The sequence below is a fragment of the Mustelus asterias genome, chromosome 6, assembly GCF_964213995.1.
Source record: "Mustelus asterias chromosome 6, sMusAst1.hap1.1, whole genome shotgun sequence".
NCBI lineage: Eukaryota > Metazoa > Chordata > Chondrichthyes > Carcharhiniformes > Triakidae > Mustelus > Mustelus asterias.
Window position 1 is genome coordinate 78,114,817 of NC_135806.1, and position 10,871 is coordinate 78,125,687.

Consider the following 10,871-nt stretch of genomic DNA (forward strand, 5'->3'; position numbering starts at 1 on the left):
ATACTTAACCTATTCTGAAATGCTGATTATGGTTGTTGCTTCAATTACTAAGCACATTTCAAAGCCTCACAAGCCTCCCAAAATAAAATCTGTCTGTATGTTTAGTCTATGCCCCATCATTCTACACCTCTCAAAGCACTAGAAACATTCTATGTTCTCTGTCCCATCCATTCACAATTTTAAACACTCAATCAATCAATCAATTCTTAATTTTCTCTGTTCTAATGAAAACATTTCCAATTTTTAAATAGAAACAGAACACTGGATACAATCAGCAGGGCAAGCAGCATCTTTGCGGAAGAAAGTTCACTATTTCAGAACTAACAAATGGTGATCAATACAAAACCTTAACTTCTCTCCAAAGATGCTGCCTGGCCAGCTGAGTATTTTAAGCATTTAGTTTCTTAGGTTTCTAGCATTCAGTGTTGTGCTTTTCTCATTTCCTTCTTGTACTTGTATATCCTGATACCAGGCATAATTCTAATAAAGTGCCATGTGCTCTGTATTATCAACATCTTTTTACCATCCATGGAAACAAAACGGCGTACTGTGCCTCAACTGTGATCTTATTGAAATTTTATACAGGCTCACCACTACATTTTTATTTTTTGTACATACTTTGCCTTAAACTAAGTATTTCATTAACTTTGTGTGGACGTTTTTTGTGTGGCCCTTTTGCAATGTCTTGTGTGTGAATCCCCAAATCTCCATGCTCTTCCACATCACCTAGCTTTCTCCCAAAGTATAGCCATTTTAATATTATACTATCTCAAGTCTTAATATTGCTCCACTCATTTGTCAATTATACCATGATATCAATATCCTTTGGTCCTTAGCATTACTCACTTTAAGTCTTACATTTCGTATTGTCTGAAGAAGTGGACTCCTCTGGCTTCCTTACCTAAATCATTAATTCAGTGGCTGCCTAGCTTTGGGGTGCCCTGAGGACATTAACAAATAGTACATATTAGTATATGTGCAAGCATTTCTTATGTGGTTCCTCGGTCAGATACAGCACTTGTTACACATAAATAGGGACATTAACAGCGGCAATTACCAATGTCAGAAGTGTTTGTACATTTGCTTTCTGCAGAGCGATGATTCCAGATACCAGGTGAAGCCAAAAGGCAAAGTGGACAGAGAAAGGGGCAAGATTTCCAATCATTGCACAAACTCAGCCTGCAGTTTACCAGCTCCGATCAGCACTGCTTCACCCTATGCTAGCAGAGTCCGAGCACAGTGCTGGGAGGGGCAGCATGCTGAGAGACATGGCATTAATGAGGGGGCACAGTGCCAGCGCAGAGGGGGACACAGCGCCAGCGCAGAGGGGGGCACGGCACCAGCGCAGAGGGGGGCACGGTGCCAGCACAGGGGGGGCACGGTGCCAGTGCAGAGGGGGGCACGGCGCCAGCGCAGAGCGGGGCACGGCGCCAGCGCAGAGGGGGGATGGCACCAATGCAGAGGGGGGCACGGCACCAGCAGAGGGGGGCACAGCGCCAGCACACAGGGGGCACAGTGCCAGCACAGAGGGGGCACAGTGCCAGCACAGAGGGGGCACAGTGCCAGCACAGGGGGCACAGTGCCAGCACAGAGGGGGCACAGTGCCAGCACAGAGGGGGGCACGGCACCAGTGCAAAGGGGGCACAGTGCCAGCGCAAATGGGGCACGGCACCAGCGCAGAGGGGGGCACAGCGCCAGCACAGAGGGGGCACGGCGCCAGCGCAGAGCGGGGCACGGCGCCAGCGCAGAGGGGGGATGGCACCAATGCAGAGGGGGGCACGGCACCAGCAGAGGGGGGCACAGCGCCAGCACACAGGGGGCACAGTGCCAGCACAGAGGGGGCACAGTGCCAGCACAGAGGGGGCACAGTGCCAGCACAGAGGGGCACAGTGCCAGCACAGAGGGGGCACAGTGCCAGCACAGAGGGGGGCACGGCGCCAGTGCAAAGGGGGCACGGTGCCAGCGCAAATGGGGCACGGCACCAGCGCAGAGGGGGGCACAGCACCAGCACAGAGGGGGCACGGCACCAGCGCAGAGGGGGCACGGCACGGCGCCAGCGCAGAGGGGGCATGGCACCAGCGCAGAGGGGGCACGGCGCCAGCGCAGAGGGGGCACGGCGCCAGCACATAGAGGGGCATGGCACCAATGCAGAGGGGGGCATGGCGCCAGCACAGAGGGGGGAGGCGGCACGGTGCCAGTGCAGAGGAGGGGGGGGGGGGCACATCACCAGTTTGCTCCCCTCTCAGACTTGTCGCCAGCTGCAGCCTCCCGTTCCCAGTCTCTCACCGTTTCACGCTGGACATTGCTCTTTGTGGTCCGCTGTTGTTCGGGAAAGTCCGACTGCCGCCTGTCAGCCTGCCCGGCTGCCAGTTTATCTGTGTGTCTGCCCGAACGGCCGAGCAGACTGCACCTTCCCCACAACAACAACAACCTCAACCCCCAGCCCCGGCTGACTGACAGGCCGCCCAGCCAACCACTGGCCGAGTTAGTCATCCGCTGGCCAATGGGAAGAGCGTGCGGGACACGCGCAGGGTGACAGCTCCCGCCCTGCTCCTTTGTTTGAAGTTCGGCAGCGAATTTATCCCCCGGTTCGTAACGGTCAACAGTTCCAACCGTAACGGCAAAGAACCAGAACCCCCATTCAAATCCCCCAAAGCTCCCTGTCGGCTCACCTCGCTAACGAACGGAACTTTGAATCTTTACCGCCCCAGGTGAGCTCAGGACTGGAGGAGCTGCCCGCCACCGTCAGCGAGATTCCTCGGCTCCCGAGTCCTGTCGCCGCCCCGGCCCGGCTCTGTGCTGCCCGAGCCCCGCCTCAGGGCCAGCCTCCACCCTGGTTCCTGCCCAGCTCCACCCCCGCCCCTAGCGCCAGCCTGAGCAGGGTTCCCGCAGCAAAGCGGATACTTTGCAGCTGTGAAACTTCTTAATCAAGATTTTTTTTAAAACTGGTGTTTTTATGCCTGGCGCCAGGAATGTTAAAATAACCCATGTTTGTCTCTTGTTTCAGGTTTCTAATGAACTCAGTTTGGAGACGATTTTTTAAGGCTCCATTCATCAGCGGTGGGAGGAAACTTGCCCAGTTTGAGAATGAGGCCAGGTAATGCCGCTAACCAACTCGTTGTCCTCACGGCGAAGGCCAATTTGGGATTATATGTGGAGGCTGGATCAGAGACAGGTCAGGTATATGGAGGCGGCAGCACGGTGGATGGAGCTAGTCATGGCCACTGAGCCCAAAGGAATCATGGCTCAGTGGAGCACTCAGCACATAGATGGATGCATAGAGATTGGGAGGAGAGTGGTCTTTACATACTTGGGCAGTGCAAAACCTTCCTGTCAATGTGAAGACTCCAGGCATTATTACAAGTGCAGCTGAACCCACAGAAGTCAAAACTAGTGATGGGATTATGATTCTCAGCTATTGGGTCCCATGATGATGAGGATCATTATCCACAGTAGCAGAGGTCAGGCATTAGTTGGGCAAAGGGGTGAGGAGAAGGAAGGCAACAGAGGCCATATCCTCAGTATATAGCGTGCCACCGAAGATAGAACTACCTGGATAAATTGGGGATGGTCACTGAGATTTATACCCTTGTCCCGTCAAACACAGAAGGAAGCAATTTGGCCCATCATGCTTGTGCCAGCTCTTTAGTCAAAGAGTCCAATTAGTTGCATTCGACTTTTGTATCCACCTTAGTCCTGTATTTTTTCCCCTTCAAGTATTTATGCAATTCTCTTTTGAATGTATTTTTTATTGAAACTGCAATCCTTTCAGATGGTTTAGTCCAAATCTCAGCAAATCACTGTGTAAAAAAAAAGTTTCCCCATGTTGCCTCTGGTTCTTTTTTCAATTCACCTTAAATCTCTGTCCTTTGGTTACTTATCCTGCTGCCACTGGAAACAATTTTTCTTTCTTACACTCTCGGTGGAATTTTCCATTATCTGTGCAGAGGCAGATTGAGGCAAGAAAACCAGCGTCCAGCTCGTGGGTTGCAAAACCAGGTTTTCTCTGTGCAGAAAAAATCTGGACACATGACCCATGTTATCACGCTGATGGAGCGGGCCAGAAGAAATCTGGTAGCCAGGAATCCCGAGTTCCTGGTGTCCTTTTTAAAAGGAATTTTATGGACTTCCGGTTATGCAAGAGAAGATTGCATTTATAGAATCCCTACAATGCAGAAGGAGGCCATTCGATCCATCAAGTCTGCATCGACTCTCCGAAGAGCATTTTAGCCAGGCCTACCCCATGCATTTACCATAGCTAATCCACCTAATCTACACATCTTTGGACAGTGGGAGGAAACCAGAGCATCTGGAGGAAACCCACTAGACACGGGGAGAATGTGCAAACTCCACACAGACAGTCACCCAAGCTGGAATTGAACTCGGGTCTCTGGCACTGTGAGGTAACAGTGCTAACCACTATTTTATTTACAATTAGAGGCATTGATTTACAATGACTAAATGTGTCAAGTTTTTTATTTGTTACATGGAGTTCTGTCTTTTGTTTTCTCATTAAAATTTTAAGTTTCTATTGTTTTTTTTCTTGGGAAGCCATAAATCAGTAAGTAGTCTTAGCCATGTTATCAAACTGAATAGAATGTGTTTATTTGCCTACCTTATTATCAAAATCAAACGTTTGTAACCTAATGTTTAAAAATAATGATAACAAAGATGACATTTTTTACATCTTTAATATGAAACAATTTCTCAAAATAATCACAAGTGTAATCAAGCAAATGGATACAAAACCAGAGGTAATTTAAAGAGGCTGGTCAAACGAACGTGTCTTTGAATTTAAAAATTGTCAAATTAATTTCAGGACCGAAGTGTGAGAGGTGCATTTAGGCAATAAGAATGAGACCACACACATTTTGGAAAATAAGCATCTAAATGCATTATAGGTGTAAAGGTACTGATGTACAATTTAGTTAAAGCAAAGATGCAAATTAGCAAGATCATGAAAAGCAAACAAAACACTGTTGGGAGAGAAAAAAACTATAAAGTCTAATTTCCTCTTCTAACTCTTGCTCCATAGCCCTGTAGGTTACAGCATCTCAAATGCATTTCCAAGTGTTTTCTTTCAAGTACGATGTTAGAATTTCACCCTTTCAAGCAGACACCACAATCATGTTGAAACAAAATATTGCCCATCTCTCTTTGAGTCCTTCTATCAATTATTTTAAATCTATATCTACTTGTTATTGACCTTTCTGTTAGTGATAATTCTTATCCAGTTAATCTGGGTCCCTCATAATTTTATACAGCTAAATTAAATCACTGCTCAACCTACTCTCTTCCAAAGAAACCAACAACAGCTTATCCAAGCCTCATTATGCATTCTTGGCTGACAGACCAGACATACATTAGTCCATCAAAACAGCTGTGTTCAAGGGAAAACATTGCTTGGTTGAAGGCTCTCTGATCTATTTTTGTTAATTGCACTATTTATTTACATAAGATAAAAAAGCGTTAAATGCTTGTTTCTGCTGCTGACACTTAATGGTCTGGTTGATTGACATTTTTCTAGGGCTGTAGTAAAACAGTTATTTTAAAGAAAGTTATCAAAGAATGACTTTAAAGTTTTTCCACACATGCTATTCTTATTATAGCATTCATTGGTTCCTTATAGAGTGTATGCTGGGTGAATCAGCAGGGAAGTGCTGTAGGTTGGCATGGAGGGTATGAGGGGCCATTGGGGGTGGATAGAGGGGAATAGATTGGCATGGACGGTATGACAGACCATTGGGGTGAGTCAGGGAATACAAGGTGAATTGGGGGTGTTTTGAACTTACTCTTCAAAAGGTCTCCTCACCCAGACAACGGTCCAACACCTCTCTTGAGGGGCTGAAAAGTCCTTGAAAAGCTAGTTCTACTCCATGAAAATTGCAGAGGTCTCGGGGATGCCTTTCCCCGCAATGGAGCTGGTCAAGTCCAAAGTGCGGGGTTTTGGCTCATGACCCGGACCAATCCACATTTTTATACCACGGCCACGAAAATTGGAGGAACCAAGAATGGAGCTGGAAATCCAGGAATTGGGTCCTACTCACCATTTTTAAAGTTCTGAAAGTCTCCCTAACTCTGCAAAAATCAAACTTAATCACCCTGCTTTGATACTTTAGGCTCGGAGTTGGAAAACCTTTTTATCTGATGATTATTTTAAAAAGATTTCCTAAAGTAAAAACCATAGGACGCTGGGAAATGAAAATTAAGTGTTTCTAAATCAAATACTTGGCAAATTGCCAAGTATCTCCAGTAGAATGCATAATTTGCTTCTAATAAAATACATGGGTTAAATTTATGTATCAGTAGAAAGAAACAAAACTAAATTAGAACTAACTATGATTATGTTTTTTTGACTTTTACCTATTTTTACCAGTAGGTTCATGTATAAAACAAATTTTAGCTCAAGATACATAGAACTAGGACTTTTTCAGCTACTGATTCTTGTGATTAAAGAAAGCTTTTGATAGCACATTCAGAATTATTTATCATCTCCACAAATTAAAAACAATAATGGTCGCAACCTTAACATCTGTTTTTCAAATCAAAGCACAATCTATAACCATGTTATAACTATACCATTCAAAGAGATTTACTTAACCACAAAAACAGTTATCTTCTTGACTTAATATATTTTATGATTTTTATATGTAAATGCAGTCCAATTGGAAAAGGTAGGGAGCTGCAAATAAGATGTTTAAGATCTACATGCAGCTCTGGAGCCTAAGGCTTCAGAGCCTTGCACTCAGCCTCAGCAAATAAAGAAATGTGTCCCCAATGCCATCTTGACTACTATCTATCCTGCTTCCTCCAAGGATCTGTAAATATAAATTCCAAGATTCCTCTGTTTCTCTATACTTCTCAGAATCTTACCATTTATTGTGTATTCCTTTGCCTTGTTTATCCTCCCAGATGCATTGACTCCCGCTTATCCAGATTGACTTCCATTTGCCATTTTACTGCCCATCTTCCCAATCCATTGATGTGATCTTGTTGTCTACAGATTTCTTCTTCACCATCAACCACATAACAAATTTTCATATAATCTATAAACTTCTTAATCATACCCCTTACATTTAAGATTAAATCATTGATATATAGCACAAACAGCAAGGCAACCAATACTGAGCTGTGCAGAACACCAGTGGAATTAGCCTTCCAGTCTGACCCCTCTGCAGCATGTTTCTCATGGCAAGAGGAGGCACACCATTCGCCGGCAGCAGGATCTTTTGGTCCTGCTGCTATCAGTGGTATTTCCCATTGACCACACCCCACACTGCCAGGAAACCCGCTGAGCTACTCTCTAAATTTAAACTCACATCCGGAAAATTAAATTTCACCTCTTGCCTTATGTCATCCGTCCACCATATTTCCCGCTCTTGCACCTCCATAATATCCACTCATATGTATTGAAATATTGTATTATTGCCTTGGTGGCATAGTTAAACCTAGCTGGGAAAAAATAAAATATTTTAAAATAAATTTGAATTTAATGATTACAAAGTATGGCTGAAAATTAATACATTAAGATTGTGGGACTGAAGTGGGAGATTTCTAACCAGTTAATAAGATTTTTAGACAGTATACATTAAGGCACTGACAGGATTACCAGTAAAGAGTTAAATGATTCTTGAAACAAGTTAATAAGCTAACGAGAGAATAGTTTACACATACGTGAATGCAGTAAGAGAATTAAACAAATAAATATGATTTTAAAACATATATGCTGATATTTTAAAGTATTTTAAGTATTGTGTGAATCATTGTTCACTTGAGCCAAAAACAGGTTACCGCAAGGGATGATGGTAAAGGCAAATAGTTCAGAACCAAAGGCTTGGGAACCGTATAGTTAACAAAGTTCATATGAGAGTTTCTTATGCGGGAACACATATTGCAACGTTTATGAATAGGTGTATTCATTGTCTAGACTTAGGATGGAATCGTGCCCGGACGTGGGATCATGTGTCTCCAGTCTTGTAATGATCCGGTGGCAGCATCCACTTTGACCCCTGTGGTAAGTGTCTAAGGTAACCAGGCAACAGGGAAATGACTTTAGCCAAAATGGGAGTTAGCGTCCGGATTTAATGGATGAATGACATATTATGCTGGATGGTAAAATTCAATTAGCTGAGGTGAATGTCAAGGATTATTATTGATGTGTGTATACTAAATGTAATTGATTTTAAGCTAATGTAAGGCAGGAATGATTGATAAAATGATTGATCTGTTTTTGATTGTATAAGTCAGATTCATCGGAGAGGTTCTGTCACTCTTTCTCAGAGCTACTTAACCCTTTTGATGATCTCCTTGCAGCTGCTTGTTTTTTAAAAAATAAATGTTACGTCTTTATACAGAGATATCTGCCTCGTGAGTTTTGTATTGTCTAAAGTTAAGACGGTACGAGTCATCTTGCTTTACACCACAACAGGGACAGTGAAATTATGAGAACCATGGGTTTTAACAATGGTTTTCACAACCGAAAATTATTTCCGTTGCAATAATTAAGAAAATAGGAGACATAGACAAGTTTATGTATTAAATAAAAATGATTAATGAAATACTTATTTAAAAAATGCTTAAATAATCTTAAATGTCAGGACCAAGATGGAATACATTCAGGAAATAAATGCATGTTGACAGAGTGGAACCATGACCATTATATTATTTTTTTAAATAGAGGGATCATACCTTATAGTTAGGAAAAAATAATGTTGATTCATTTCCTTTTTTGATAATACTCAGAAATAGTATTCTCTGAAGTGCAGGCTTTTACTTTGACTTGTATAATATGAAAATACGGGAGTTTATTCTAAAATTGAAGAGTTTTTAACAACAGTAAATAAGATCACTACGTACAAACATAGGCCAGAACTCAGAGCTGCTGCGAGTCCACTGCTATAACTTTCCAAGAGATTTATAGAAACCTTTGTTATGGTGCAAAGCAGATGTAGTTCTGAGGAAATCTGTGCTTTACGATCAAAGCTAACAAAATTATTGGAAGTTTTGGAAAATTGTTATTTTTGGAAGATGGACAACACGTAAGTAATTTTTCACAAAGCAATTAATATTTTGTAAGGTATCTCACAGGAGAACTATAGTCAAAATAAAACAGCGTGGGATTGGACTGTAACTGCACATTGGATAATCAATAAGAAACAAAGGTGGAATCAAGGGACAGAATTTTCCAATTTTTGCACTAAGTGTCACGATGGGTGTGAAAATGGCAGGTTTCCCATTGGCCACAATGGTGCGTTTTCACACTGTCATCCGCTGCAAAGTTCATTAAATATTCATCCACAGGAAACATGGCGGAACACTGGCAGGCAGCCTCTGATTCACCCGCCATGCCATGACCTCACCGCTGTCTCACCCCATGCTATTTTTAAAGTGTACCCACGCACACTTACATCACTCTATGCAACCCAGGACATCTGCAGAGCAACAACATGGCCCCAAAAGCCAAGAAGACTGCTGCCATGAAGTTCAATGATGCCTTTCTGGATGCAGTTGAGGCCTGCCCTGATATGGTCTACCTCAGCTCCAGCTGCAGGTCCACCAACCTCATCACTTTGGCTTGGGAGGCGGTTGCAATTGTAGTCTGTGCCAACTTGGCACACAAGTGGCCCGCCATCCCATTCAAGAAGAGAATGAATGATCTCATCCATACCTCCAGGGTAAGTCAATTATTTCATAACTCTTAACTCATGGACTCACCAGCTCAACACACATTCACGGGCATCTCACACACAGCCAGTTCAAAGGATATCACCAGTCATTTACACACACACCCCCTCACATCTTCATCAGGCACATATCCTCTTAAGCTTATGTACTTATCGCATCCATTGCTCCACTCAACACACACATATGCCAGACATCCTAATCGTCTGTCTTGGCATACATCTTGCTTACACTCTATCCATTTGTCTTTGTGCAGAACAACAACAGGGAGAGGTCCCAGACTGGGCTTGGAGTGGCCAACATTAGGGTCTTCACTCCCTTTGAAGAGCATGCCATCATGCTGGCTGGAGAGGATGTCAACTGTGCCTGTCGCTACAGGGAGGTGGGTGGCCCACACTCAAATGAGCATCCAACACCAGCTCATCCCACAGACAGTGACGCTGAGTGCATTGTCCTCTTTTCAAGTCCTCTGTCATGTACTAATTTTCTCTACTTTCATTCATAGATACCTCTGGAAAGCACATGTGGACACCTGCATGCCAGGCCTTCAACTCCAGTTCTGAGGACACCTCGGAAGACCCATCATAATGCTCACACATCTTCTACTAATGCAGATACACACCTCAGTGGGAATTAGATGCAGTTGAATGACTATAAGCTCTTCTAGCTAATTATAGGGAAGACTGAAGCTAATGTTTGTGGCTTCCCCCACAAAATTTGTAGTTTCACCTCCAATTTCACCTATGACATTAGTCACTGTCTCAGAGAGAACCAGATTGTTCAAAACTCTTGCATTCTATAATAAAATCAAGCTGAATTTCTGACACTATCTTCTTCATCACAAAGATCCCCTAACTTTACATCCACAAAATTGCCTGCCTCTCTCCTATTCAGCCCATGGGCCAGTGAAGTAAATTCATGCCTACAGGGGTGGCACAGTGGTTAGCACTGCTGCCTCACAGTGCCAGGAACTTGGGTTCGATTCCCCGGCTTGAGTCACTGTCACTGTTGAAGTTTGCACATTCTCCCTGTATCTGCATGGGTTTCCTCTGGGTGCTCCTCTTCCCTCCCACAGTCCAAAGATGTGCGGGTTAGGTGGATCGGCCATGCTAAATTTCCCCTTAGTGTCAGGGGGACTAGCTAGGGTAAATGCATCGGGTTATGGGGATAAGGCCTGGGTGGGATTGTGG

General features: G+C 43.9%; 1 protein-coding gene across 3 annotated transcripts in view; it reads right to left on the reverse strand.

Moving 5' to 3' along the window:
• sncaip (synuclein, alpha interacting protein) overlaps positions 1-2,852 on the reverse strand; it is a 145,026-nt gene extending 142,174 nt beyond the window's left edge. The window contains exons 1-2 of one of the 3 annotated variants that reach the window (XM_078214599.1): positions 2,287-2,456; positions 847-941 (exon numbers count right to left, since the gene is read on the reverse strand). The gene's annotated coding sequence lies outside the window, so the exon portion shown is untranslated. Of the gene's footprint in view, positions 1-846; positions 942-2,286; positions 2,457-2,672 lie in introns of those variants that run through there. The other 2 variants (XM_078214598.1, XM_078214601.1) reach the window with 2 other exon arrangements.
• Positions 2,853-10,871: the final 8,019 nt, after the last annotated feature.